Here is an 11,426-nt window from a genome sequence, read left to right on the forward strand (position 1 = left end):
TCCCCCTACAATGGAAGTAAGGCTTCAGCCAAACACAGTGTGGCCACTGAGGAAGATTTTCCTACTCTGAGGCTTTAGCTCACATGTTCCATCAAGCATCTGTTTCCAAACACAGGAAACATACTGTGACAGCAGCTTTATTTGTTACAGAAAAGTTTTCTAAAAAGGAACAGAGAGTAGTGCTAGAGTGACAGCTACAAACACCCCTGTAACTGCCATCCCGCTGTCTGACCTAAAAGGAGAATCAGGGTTACAGAAACTGTCACTGGTCATTACGGTTTGTGTCAGGTGCATACAGTTACCCTCTCATGCAAAGAAGCTACCGGGGCCACATAGCACAAGCGCATGAAGGAAAAGAGAAAAAAGGCAAGTTTTGTAGTGACACTAGGATTTTAAATAAATGGTTTTACTGCATCTGTCAGTTAATTACAGAGTTTGTAGTCCATGCTTATGTAGCTTCACAGCATAGAGACCACACAGAGTTAAGAATCAAAGGCATTAAAATCCCCCATCCACAGAGGAAGGTGGGAAGATGGACTAGCTGGCTCAGCTGCAAGAAACACAAACTTCTTTGTAGTTAGAAGGTTCTCCCCCTAATAGACCAATATTGGCTATAATTAGAATAATTTCTGAACAGTACCTCCTAAATCAGCAACATCATCATATATGCAAAAACACCTCAGGAAGAAAATAAACATTCTCTGCTATCTGTTTTCATAGAGTTTACTGAAGTTTTTGAGCCAGCCTTTATTTAGTGCTTGTTCATCACCACCTGTGTAGAATTAGATGTTGGGGGAAAGGGAGATGAATGAAATGGAGTCCTTGTTTGACAAAAAGAAGGGTGATCTTTCCATATGTAACTTGTCACACACCCATATATATATATTTATAAATATCTTCATCCCTTTTATTTATCCATTTCCCTAACAATTTTGTCATACATAGATAATTTTGTTCATTTAGAATTTTATCTCTTGTTGCTTATTTCCCCTTTAGCAATGTCTAGGTATCAAAGCAAGGGCTCCATCAGCATTTGTACAAATATCCTGGCCAGAGATAATACAAATTAGCATTTAGATATTAGCCAGCAGAAGGCAGCGGGCTAGGTAACAGCAAGGCTACAACTGCCTTTATTGGTACTCACAACAAAGCTTGAGGCAGTCACGACTTTGTCTAATCTCGGGCAATAACTTTGGAATCATAGAATCATAGAATCACCTAGGTTGGAAGAGAACTTTAAGATCATTGAGTCCAACCATCAACCTAACACTGCCGAAACCACCACTAAACCATGTCCCTAAGCACCACATCTACCTGTCTTTTAAATACCTCCAGGGATGGTGACTCCACCACTTCCCTGGGCAGCCTGTTCCAGTGCTTCATAACCCTTTCAGTGAAGAAATTTTTCCTAATATCCATCCTAAACCTCCCCTGGTGCAACTTGAAGCCATTTCCTCTTGTCCTATCTCTTGTTACTTGGGAGAAGAGACCAACCCTCACCTCGCTACAACCTCCTTTCAGCTGTAGAGGTCTCCTGTCAGCCTCCTTTTCTCCAGGCTAAACAACCCCAGTTCCCTCAGCTGCTCCTCATAAGACTTGTGCTCCAGACCCCTCACCAGCTTCATTGACCTTCTCTGGACACGCTTCAGCACCTCAATGTCTTTCTTGTAGTGAGGGGCCCAAAACTGAACACAGTATTCGAGATGCAGCCTCACCAGTGCCGAGTACAGGGGGATGATCACTTCGCTAGTCCTGCTGGCCACAATAGTCCTGATGCAGGCCAGGATGCTGTTGGCCTTCTTGGCCACCTGGGCACACTGCTGGCTCATATTCAGCCAGCCGTCGACCAACACCCCCAGGTCCTTTTCTGCCGGGCAGCTTTGGGGGCTCATTTTCTGTACGGGCTATTGAAAACTGGTCTGACCAAATCACATGAAAATCTGCTGCAAGGTTTCAAGTGATGTAATTTGTTAGTTTGAAATGTCTTCAAAAACGTGTAAGGATCTCACAGATCATTGCTATAATAGCTATATAGCGTTCATGCCCGAGTTGAACATTTTAGGAGATTAAACAAACTGTAACCACAGTTGTAGCTTGATGGTCTGCTAACGCTGTGAACAAATTATAGTTGCCCATTTCATGACACTCATTATAGGTCCCCTGAATGACCGTTGGTGGGGAACAACTTTGCTTTGGAAGGCAAGAAATTGAGCAGTTTTAATTAAAGGTTTAGATCTGGATCAACTGAAGTTTAGGGGTCAGTGCTGAGATCTTCCAAGCTCATCTCCTCCTACCATTGATTTGACCTCTCAGGTAAACTTATGCAGTTGCCTCCGGGTTTGGGCTTTTCTTTTTTTTTTTCTTTTTTTTTTTTTTTTTTGGTGCAAAATTTTGGCTTCATTGGCACAGCCAGTGGCACATACGTACTTTCCATCCAGTTTGGACCCCGTGAGTCGCTCCACCCGCAGTGACCACAAACCCCTGGGCACAGGCAGCCCTGCGGTCCGTTGGGGGTGACACAGGCAGCGCCCCTACCGCCTTCCACCGGCCTCCTCCGGGCACCTCCGCCCCGGCAAGGCGGCCTTCAGCCGGGACGGGACGCGCCAGCCCTGTACCCCGGGCGCTGCCACCCCACACGGCTCTCCCTGTTCGAGCAGCTCCATGGCAGTAAATAACTGAGCTGGCTGCAAGGCAGCCGGGGAGGCGCGCTCGCCGCCTCCCCGCCTCCGGCTCCGGTGCCGGGGCCGAGGGCCGAAGCCGGCGGCAGGTGGCGCGGACGAGCTCCCCGCAGCGCCCCCGCCCCGCTCTGGCTCCCGTAAGGGGACGGGCTGTCCCTCCTGTGGAAAGGCGCAGCCGCCGGGCCCGAGGCTCTGCTGGCATCTGCGGCCGGGCGGTCACCGGCCGGGAGCCGCCGCCGCCGCGGAGGAAGGAGAGCGCGGCCTGGCCGGGCCCGGCTGCGGGTGGGAACGGGCCCGTCGCAGGGGGCAGACGCCGCTCCCGGGAGGAGCGCTGTCCCCCCGCTCGCCGGCCTTGCACAGCGCCCGTTACAAAAGCCCGGTGGTTCCCTGCCGGGGGCGGGTTGGCAGCTGATGCCAAGGGGGCTGGCCTGAGGGAAAGCCTGGGGCCGGGCTCGGCGCCATTCCGGGCGGTGAGGAACTGTGAAAAGGAGAGGTGGGGGGAGAGCAGTCACACACAGCCACTGGCATGGGAAGTAGCCAAGGTGGAAATACCCCAACTGTAGTCTTAAAAGTGGTAGTAGTAACACCAAGCTGAGTGGTGTGGTTGACACTCCTGAGGGAGAAGATGCCATCGAGAGGGACCTGGACAAGCTCGAGAAGTGCATCCATGTGAACCTCGTGAGGTTCAACAGGGTCAAGTGCAGGGTACTGCACTGGGGTTGGGGCAACCCCTGGTTTGAATAGAGGCTGGGGGATGAAGGGATTGAGAGCAGCTCTGCTGAGAAGAACTTGGGGGTACTGGTGGATGAAAAGCTGGCCATGAGCCAGCAATGTGCGCTCGCAGCCCAGGAAGCCAACTGCACCCTGGGCTGCATCAGAAGAAGTGTTGCCAGCAGGTCGAGGGAGGTGATTCTGCCCCTATACTTCACCCTTGTGAGACCCCACCTGGAGTACTGTGTCTAGCTCTGGAGCCCCCAACGTAAGAAGGACATGGACCTGTTGGAGCGAGTCCAGAGGAGGGCCATGAAGATGATCAGAGCGATGGGATACCTCTCTCCTACGAGGGCAGGCTGAGAGAGTTGGGGTTGTTCAGCCTGGAGAAAGAAGGCTCCAGGGAGACGTTATAGCAGCCTTCCAGTGCCTAAAGGGGGCCTACAAGAAAGATGGGGATAAACTTTTTAGCAGGGTGATAAGACAAGGGGTAATGAATTTAAACTAAAAGAGGGTACATTTAAACTAGATATAAGGAAGAAATTTTTTACAATGAGGGTGGTGAAACACTGGAACAGGTTGCCCAGAGAGATGGTAGATGTGCCATCTGTGGAAATGTTCAAGGTCAGGTTGGAGGGGGCTCTGAGCAACCTGATCTAGTTGAAGATGTTCCTGCTCATTTCAGGGGGGTTGGACTAGATGACCTTTAAAAGTCCCTTCCAACCCAAACTATTCTATGATTCTGTAACAGTAACTTTCTTACAAAACAGCATGGGGCAGTTATGGTTATGCCATTCCTCTTGAAACATGTTTTCTGTGAAATTGTCATAGCCTCCAGGAAACATGAAACTGCAAACTGTCATTGCTAGCCGACAGATACCCTACGGACACTCTTCTTACTTCCCTACTGGGAATTCAGGAGTTACGGCAGCAGCAGCAGCTGTGGGCTGTGTATGTGACAATCACCCGCCCATCTTCTGTCTTTGGCTATTTTTGTATTAGCTGTTGAGCCTCATCAAAGTAAGCTTTTTGTATGCGTGCTTAACTATATATATGACATACTTTTAATTTCAGTGTTGCTACTATTAAAAATACTTTCTCTTAAGAAGAGATACAGGACTGCCATTCATGTATTAGACCACAACAACAGTGATATCTATTGATACTGAACAGATGTTGGGGAATTAAAAATAGAATTGATGTTATATATTGCCAACCTTGTTCATTCACCCACCAGAGCTGGTGAAGGGGCTGTACAATTTTGTAAAAATTTGCATGATGTTTTCTCTTGTGTAAGCCAAACTTGAAATGGAGAAAAGCAAAGAAGATAGGCAGTTGTGAAGCAGCAGGGAAAGCACCAACAGCTGAAACAGAAACTTAAGAAAGAATACAGAGCTCCAGGTTTATTTTTTATTTTCCACATAGGTAGGTGATTTAAATGAGAGGCAAACTCCAACTTGTAGGACCAACCCTGAAATGTAGCTTAATTTACAACACCTGGTCTCCATCTCTCCCCTTTTCAGTAATCCATTCGTTCGCTCAGCTCCTATCTCATTTCTTTACAGAAACAGATCAAACAAATAAACCTGGCATGGAAACCTAGCTTAAGAATTGCTAAAACAGTAGCCGCTGGAATGTGCAATCCTGGTTCTCCATAACAGTAGTAGTAGTAGTGTGGTTATTATGACGATGTTATTATTACTGCATCACCTAGAAACACTAAGTTGGGAACAATGCCCTGCTATGCTGGATGTTATTCAAACATGAAAGAAAAGCCCAGCTACTGTCGGAAAGCTGTTCAGTTTGACTGCGAAGAGAAAACTGCCATGGATGGACACAGGCAGTCCTAGGAACATGAAGAAGCAATATTAGCCACCCCAAAACCAGTGGTCCCAGAGAGGAATTTTGAGTCCAACAGTTGTCTCAAGATGAGGACAGAGGTGAAGATCTCTGAGGAATGTCATGGCTGAGCTTGTTGGTGCTGACTGCTATGTCAAGGGCAACAACAACACAGGGCTAGGGATCTGCCTACTTAGAAACTTTAGTCACAGCATTTTGAGAGTCACACTGAGTTAGAAGTCAGACAGGAGAAGGTTTAAGATGAAAGTGGGAGCATCAGCAATCACATAAAATACTTTTTCAGTTATAGATGGAAGAGAAGGGCTGGTAGTTATATTAGCAAGAAATTGTTTTGATTATTTTTTTAAAAGATGAGAGTATTCTTGAGTTGAGTGAAGAGCAAGACAAACGAGGTGAGAAGTTCCCTTTGCAGCTTGTGTGGCATTTACAAGCTATGCAAAGGCCAGTCCTGGGCAACCTTTCCCACTGACACTTTCATCAGCAGGAGTAAATACCTGCTCGCACGCAGGGCGGCAGTTTGCCAACTCACCCTGGCTTGTCCCTCTGCTAATACAGCTTCCTTCTGCTGTCCCCATTAGTTGGTGACGAACAGTTTTCGTTCATTGGTAGGTGGAGAAGGGAAGGCCCAGTATCTTTAAGCAAATTAAATGGCTGTGGATATTAGCTAAATAAGGAGGAACATCTGTTACTTCTGAAGGGGAAGTGGCCATCTTAATGGGTTACAGCTTAGCCTTTGCAAATGACTTGAAAGTAACATGAGGACCTTCATAAATTTCTTGGTTTTGCGGCTAGTTTCTGTTGCTTACATAAATGCAAGTGTAGCTGTTAAATTTTCCTGATAGTAAGTTGCCTATATCTATCACCCCCAACCAAGTCTGAGAAATGCAGATTTTTTTTTTTTCAGAGTAACAGTTGGGGGGTGCTGGTTTTCCTATCCAGCCTCACAAGCCAAGACTCATATAGTGGCTCTCATCATCTCTGTCCCTGATTACTACTGCTCCCTTTCCGCCAGCCTCAAGATCCCTTCCCCAAATGTTGCTACAGAGATCTTATCTCTAATCTGTCACTGATGCCTGTATCCTGCTAACTTACAGTTAACCACCCGACCACCCTGGAAGGATTTAGGGCATAGAGGTACTTGCAGAGGGAATCAGTGCATAAAGGGCTTAAATAGGATATTGTCTTCTTACAGGCAAGACAAGAATTGCTGGCAAATGCTCTAAATATACTAATGCACTGGCCCTTTAATGCAATGCTCAGGCCAACACTCGTATCGCTACAGCTATCCTGGAGGAGAGCTGTTGTGGGGAGAAGCTGCTGGTATGCTCCAGGCAGTGATGTGAGGGCACACAGCATACAAACCTGCAGTCCCCAAATGGTCACTTCATTCATTATGATGGCTTTTATAGTGGTACCAGCTGAACGTCTGACAGATTAATGTAAATAAAGGCATTGGGGCATTCATTAAATTACCAACAACAATGACTTAACTTGAGGCAAGATTCCCTGGCTGTGTTTGCAACATGGGCTTTGGTGCCTGCCTCAGAGGGTGTGAAATGGTAGGGAAAGGGCTCGCTTCCAGCTGCAGCAATAACTGTGGCAGAGACTATAATCTTTAGAGGTTTCCTGTAAAGTGAATGCAAAGTGATATTGGGCAACTTGAGTGTCAGTTAGTCCTCTGTAAGCGGTATTTCATTGCAACTCATGTTGCTATCCTTTACATACTGCTTTTATCATTATTTGTTTTGGCTCATAGCGTTAGGTCTTTGCTGTTGAGCACATTTAGTTTATGCACACGAGACTGACAACAGTGATGGAGAATGATCCACATATTGACTTAACCATTTGCAGCCCTAGTGCAGTGAGAGTATTTCATAAATTGTTAACAGATGAGAGGAACTTTCATAATTTTGGGGCAGAAAGCAGCTGCTGACGGTCTACAGGGCTCTTTGTCTCCTCAGAGCGACTGGCTCTAGAAAGTGTTTCTCACATTTGGTTTGTCAGCCTTTGCTGATTATTTCCTTGCTGCTCTGTCATGGTTTAGGCTGAACTGGCCACTGGGGATGTGAGGCACCCCAGATGGGACCGATAGATGCTCACCCCCACCTCTCTTCAAAGAGAGAGGCAGAGGGAAAAAGAAACTTATGAGTTTAGAAGGAACTAAACTACTTTAATGAAATACTACTAATAAAATAAAAATAAAATAATGAATTATATACAAAACTGTATCAAGGTCCCAGGATGGCAGTCATGTCACTGACTGGCACTGGGGAAGTCCCAGATTGGGCTCAGTGATGGACAGGAACTGGATTCCGGACCTGGATTCAGGGTTGGGATCAAAGGCAGATGAACAGACAGAGACCTCCTCGGATGCCAGCCCTTGAAGAAAGAGAGCTGACCCTTTGATCCCTCAGCTTTTATACTGAGCATGAGGCAGATGAGATGGTCCTGTTTCACCTGAAACCAGGGCATGCTCTCTAAGAAAGGTTAAGGTCTCAGAGGGCATGTGTGAATTTGCCACCTGAAAATGGGCTTGAGCTAGCATCAGTTGTCACAGATGAAAGGGAAGTATGAGAAAAAGGTAGCGAGGGTGATAAAACCACAGCAGCAGCTATCGTCATCAACTGTTCATTGGAACTTGCTCAGTCCCTGTCCTGCAGGGATATTCACTTATGCCCTGGCTGCATGGGATTGCAGGGTAGGAATTTCTTTGGTCTATAAGGGTGGAGAGTCTGTGATATGAAACTGGACATTTGCTGTGCCAAAGTGCCCTGCTATTAACATCAGTGTTGACAACTACATTTTGGCCTGTTAACTGCAAAGAGATGATGGCAATTGCCCTGTCCCAGTTCTTCCCTAGGCCATTTCTGCACCTAGGAAAATACCACCTGAATTTTCTCAGGGCTCTCCATCAGTCAAAGAGAAACCTTACAGAGCTGCGGTGCAGACCCTGGACTTTTGCATGGTCCAGTCTAATTTGCAGGAGTGTAAAAAGGCAAAACCAACATAAGAAGGATCTACACTTTACTTCAAAGTTGACTTGGCCAAAGATGTCTCTGTAATCCATTTGTTCTGAAGGCCATAAAACTCATGGTGAATGAATGGTATTTGCATATTTTTTGGTCTTATACCGATTGATCTACAAGTACAAAACAAAATCAACCAAAGACTTAGTTGCAGGGCACTTTGCTTTGTAAACTGTTGCCAGAATTATAAAGCATCAGTTCCAAGGGAGAGAGATGATCCGACACTCCCTTTGTTGGCCTTTCCCTTCCTTCCTCCTTTCCTCCCTCTTTCCCTTCCTCCCTCCCTCTACAATAATGCTCAGCAGGGTGGGTGGGTGTTTGGGGGGGGATTGAGTTTTTTGGTAATTTCCCTCATTTCTGAACAATGCAAATGAAATGTAGGGTCAAATGCAGGTATGTTTTACAGGCTAAAAGTACATAATTTGACCCACATATGCTGAAATACTAGAACAGAGTAGCTCATAAATTTCCTTCACCCTAGAATTTAAAATAAAAATCATTAAGCAGGAGAGGGGAATATTACAGGAGGGGACCAAAATAGTCTGTTTGGGCAATGCAGAGGTGGCTACAGCCCTGGTCTATTTGTAGTGACAGGGAAGGTTGTGGCTGAATCATGTTGTACGAGACACATGCTGCACTGGTTGGAGCTCAGAGCAAAGCCCTCGTGCCTCTCCCTGCACTTGCAGCGGGCACAAGCACTGGCAAAATTGGCAAAAAGATTGTGGGAGCTGGAGATTTTGAGGAAACTTGCAGAGCTGGGGAGCAGGAAGGAGTGGGTGAGTGAAGGGGCAACAGCAGCAGTTGGTAGAAGTGGATGAACAGAGAGGAACTGGTGGTAGCTGAGTGGGCAGAGATACACGAGTCAGCCAGGCAGAAGAGTACCAGGGGAAAGGGAGAGAATGGGGTCGGTAGAAAGCATTTGTAAGCTTTCAGCAAGTCTCTCAACACTTTTCCACTCTACTGTAATTAATTTTGCTGCTAGTTTGCTCTGGTTTGTGTGTTGTGAATGTAAATGAGAGCAGCGGGTTGCTAGGGTCTGTATGAAATGCAAAAATGAATGCGTGGTTCATGACAAATACCTGTGCTGGCTTGTGTCTGTGGAACTGACACTGTTGTACAGAGTCAGACATGAGGATCTTGAGCCTGCCAACGCTTATAACCATTAGCATCTTTAATGTATGCTGCTGACTTTATTTGAGCATATACGCCTATCTGTTTGAGGTGTCAGGGCTTACACCTGGCTATGAATTCTGCAAAAAACTTACTGAAAAATGAAAAAAAGAAAAAAGTCAACATTAATTTGCTTAGAGCACTCCAAAATAGAGCAGGATCTTGAGGAAAAAGTGTCATAGCGAGGCCCTAACATTAGTTCTTGTTTGTTCAGCAGTACCTTGTGTTTCACAGGCAGCTTTTCGTTTGTTTTTCTGTTTCTAGTTTGGTTCAACCCACCATTTGAGGACTGAAAGGCAGAAAGTCCCCACCCAGCAGAGAAAGTCTTAAAAGACTGAAAGAGGAAGACCTGTTTTGCAACCAGGGTGGTTTCCCCTGGGACATACATGATGGTGAACAGGCAGAGTAGCATTTTTATTGTAGGTTAAAACTTATGAAAACTTGGGTTTCATTTGCCCATGTGCACACTTTACAAGTATGTATCAGGGAAAGAAGGAGAACTAGATGAGACCCAATATATAGAGAGGTCTCACTTGAATATATTATCTGGATATGACCAGGTGCCATGCCCCACCCCAGAGTCCCCTTCCAGTTTCCAAAATCAAGATTAGGCCAATGGAAACCAGAGCTGCCCAGCACCCCGGAGGATCAGGGTCCTTAACTGTAAGATTAAGTACAGTGGACTGGAAATCAAGTCTATTGATTAATTAATTAACTGCTTAATTCAGAAGACTACATATGGGAAGACCAGAGAAAATATGATGTAAGAGGGGAAGGAAAACGTGCTGAGCAGAGGCTGTAAGCGAGACCAACTTTTCAGTCACTTTGAATTGAACCCCTAGTTGCTTCCATTAGTTGAAGCAGTTATTTTAGTAAACCACCACCAACTGCCTTTTCTTGCCATCAGCAGAGCATTTTTCATTTTGCGTAGGGAATTTGTGGAACTGGATGGCAGGACAGATCAGACATCAGTCCACTTTGTAAACTCAGATACAGCATGAGTTCAATAGTTCATGTCACACAGACTGCGCTCTCATCTCTACTGGTGCTGTCAGGAGTGCTAAGAGGTCCTTACCTCTTTTAGAGTCATTTCTGCAGATGAGGCAGAGCTAGGACCAAAGTTTACTGTTAAAGGACAGCCTTAATGGGGGAGCTGCTTGCAGTGTTCAGATCCACTGGAAGTGGGGACAATTGTGGAGGGTGCCCGGAGACCCTGGCAAGTGAAACATGGAGCTCCCTCAAGTCCTGTCTTCAACCATTCCCTGCCATCCCCCTCATGCTTGCTTCCCCCCCGCTGGCCGGCTACAGAAGCAACCTTGAGATGTCCCTGCCTTTCAGAAAACCTTGCTGGTGCTACTGCAGCAGGGTCATGGTGCCACTTAGCATTGCCTAAACTGCCAAGTACCAGGTGCAGTTTCTCAAACAAAGGTGAGAAGCCACCCTTTGTTTCCAGGGCAGGCGTTTTGGAGCCAGCAAATTGACAGCCAAAGATTCGGTTTGTTGTGAAAGTCACCCCTTCCCTCACCCCCAAGAGAAAAAATCCCCAAACACACAAAAGGAGGAAATTTTCAGCGAGAGGCCCAGCCGATAGCAATGGTCAGATTGCAAGCAGTGGCATTTGGCCACAAAACAGGACTGTCCTTTAAGCTCACCTGTAGCCTGCTGCTCTAGCCTTCTCCTCCGGCTGAATGAGGAGCGCTGTATGTCCTGCCTGGGAAGCTGTGGTGATGTTGCAGCCCCTGTTGTCTAAGAATTTAACACAGGCATGGGCTTTATATCTAATGTAAGTGTTGTAAAAGATGTTTTATTAAGAAAAGGTCTGTGCCTAAGGTGGCTCACCAGTTAAACCATTGTTTTGAGGAACTTCTAGAGACGACTCAAGCATTTGGAGGAAGGACTTTACTCCTTTACAACCCAAGAAGACAGCAGCATTGACTTAAAACAGTACCACTGACATCCCTTTGTTTCTTATGTTTGTATT

Source organism: Vanellus vanellus (genome assembly GCF_965231255.1).
Source record: "Vanellus vanellus genome assembly, chromosome: 1".
In the NCBI taxonomy this organism is placed as follows: domain Eukaryota; kingdom Metazoa; phylum Chordata; class Aves; order Charadriiformes; family Charadriidae; genus Vanellus; species Vanellus vanellus.